The following is a 2,691-nucleotide window of genomic DNA, read 5'->3' on the forward strand; positions in this document are numbered from 1 at the left end:
GAAACGGGCTGCGTTTCCAAGACAATAAAATCAACAGGGAAAATGAACTCTCCAACTTTGATCAGAACATCCTCTACCTCTCCTTTGGGAATTTTTACAGATCTATCAGCTAACTGTAGAGTGCATCTTGTCGGTTTAAGTTCTCCTACACCTAGCTGTTGATAGACTGAATAAGGAAGGAGGTTGACGCTGGCTCCCAAGTCTAGAAGTGCCTTATCAATGTGAGTGTTACCTATGACGCATGGAATTGTGGGACAACCAGGGTCCTTATATTTTAACGGCATTGGTTTCGAAAAGATTTCACTGAGGTTGGCAGCTAAGAAGACTTTCTTGGGGACATTGGTGGTTCTTTTCTTAGTGCATAAGTCCTTCAAGAACTTTGCATAAGAGGGAATTTGTTCGATTGCATCTAGGAGAGGGATGTTGATCTTGACCTGTTTGAATGTTTCTAGGATTTTCTCAACCTGCGGGGAGTTTTTCCTAGGTTTGAGTCTATCTGGAAAGGGGGCAACGGGCCTATACCTATCTAGATCAGGCTTAATCTCAAGTTCAGCATTTTGGTCATCGGAAGGAATTGTTTCATCGGAAGGAGTGTTTTGAATGGGAGAAGGGGTTTGATCCGGTGGCATTCTAACCTGATTGTCTATTTGTTTTCCTGATCTCAGAGTGTGAATTGCATTCAGTGGAGCTGGATTATTGGAACTGGATCCGGTTTCTTTAGGGTTTGCAACAGGTTGACTTGGGAATTTTCCTTTTTCTCTCTCACTTACGGCAGCGGCTAGTTGCCCAAGTTGGGTTTCTAACCGGGCTATGGCTTGTGTGTTCGAGTTGAGCACTTGGCCGGTGGTTTGCATGAATGAATTTAGAGTGGTGGATGATTGGGTCAACATGTTGGTAGTTTGTGTAGAAGCTTTGATCATAGCTTCTAAACCCTTTTCTAAGACACTTAAACCAAACGTTTGTCATGATCGGAATTTGAAGGATTTGTAGGCTGGTGAGGATGAGGATGTTGGTTTGGAAAGGGTGGGTTAGCAAAATTGTTCGGTGTATTGAATGGGACAGTGTTTCCCCTAGGGAATTGTTGGTTTGATGCGGGAATAAAGTTTTGGTTTCCATGAGAATTTCCTTGGTTCCAAGCAAAATTGGGATGATTTCTCCAACCTGGATTGTAGGTTGGAGAAAATGGATCATTTCTAGGGCGCTGGAATGCAGCGTTCATCTGTTCTAAAGCATGGTTGTTTCCTAGAAGAGGACATTCCTCTGAAACGTGGGTAGGAGACTGACAGTTATGACATCCCGGGGCAGAAATATGATTGATTTGAGCCGGAGCTCGTTCCTTAACTTCTAAGGCTTCTAACCTCCGCAGAATCGTCGCCATCTTCGCTTCAGACGCAATGTTTGACTCCAGGGAAAGACCACTAGACTTAGATTGGAAAACAGATGAAACCCTGTCATCACAGTTTTCCCACTGCATTGTTTTCTCAGATAGACTCTCTAGGAATTCCCAAGCTTCATCGATGTTTTTTCTCATAAAATCTCCCTGACACATAGATTCTAAAGATGTTTTTGAAGAATAGTCCAATCCTTCATATATGACTTGGCACAGTCGCCATTTTTCTAGACCGTGATGAGGACATTGGATTAAAAGATCTTTAAATCGGTCAAAGTATTTCCAGAATGGCTCTCCCGGGACAATTTTGAAATTCTGAATGCTGTTCCTAAGCTTTACCGTTTTGTGAATAGGGAAAAATTTCTTGAGAAAAACGGTGACAAATTCCTCCCAAGTTGAGATGGAATTTATCGGTAAGCTGTACAGCCATTTTTTAGCTTTGTCCTTTAGAGCAAATGGAATAAATCTAAGCTTAATCGCATCTTCGGTTAATTCTCTCATTTTTATCATAATACATACTTCCTCAAATTCCGAGATAAATATATATGCATCTTCTGTTTCATTACCTAGGAATTTGGGAAGCATGTTAATGAAATGCGGTCTAAGCTCGAAATTTGCTCCATTTACTTCGGGGAGTCTTATGCAAGATGGAATTGCATTTCTGGTGGGGTAACACATATCCTGAAGAACGGGCTGATTTGCTATTTCTTGGATTGGTTCAACACGGATTAAGCGATGAAAATTATCCCGAACCCAAATTTGCATACACCAAAACAATTTTTTTTAAAGAAAATTAGTTTTTTTTTAAAGGAAAGAAATTTTTTTTAAAGGAAAGAAAGAAAGAAAATTAGTTTTTTTTTATGAGAAGATAAAGAAAAAGAAAAATCCTAACTAAAACAAATCAAGACAATCACTTTTCAATCAACTCTAACTCTAGGGTTTAGCCTATGGAGGTGTTCCTTCGTTACATAGGATGATCGGATCGGCATATACAACTCAGGATTGTCGTACAGCTCTTTTATCACATCATCAAGAGACAAGGAGTACTCTAAATCATCTTTTATTGCAATATCGGCAAGTTGCCAGTTACAACCTCCATCTGACGATTGTTCATCGTCAAGATTGATTACAAAGGGTACAATGTCATTTAAAACAAAACCGCCATTGTAATCGAATCCGGCCTCGGAATCAGCTTCCTCTCCGCTGTCCGTGCCTTGGATTGATGGTTCTGTGTCTGTAGGCATATAAAATTGCTTATAGGTCCCTTTTGCTCAGCTCGGCACGAACCGACAAACCAACGA

This window comes from Asparagus officinalis, chromosome 6 (genome assembly GCF_001876935.1).
Source record: "Asparagus officinalis chromosome 6, Aspof.V1, whole genome shotgun sequence".
Classification (NCBI taxonomy): Eukaryota; Viridiplantae; Streptophyta; class Magnoliopsida; order Asparagales; family Asparagaceae; genus Asparagus; species Asparagus officinalis.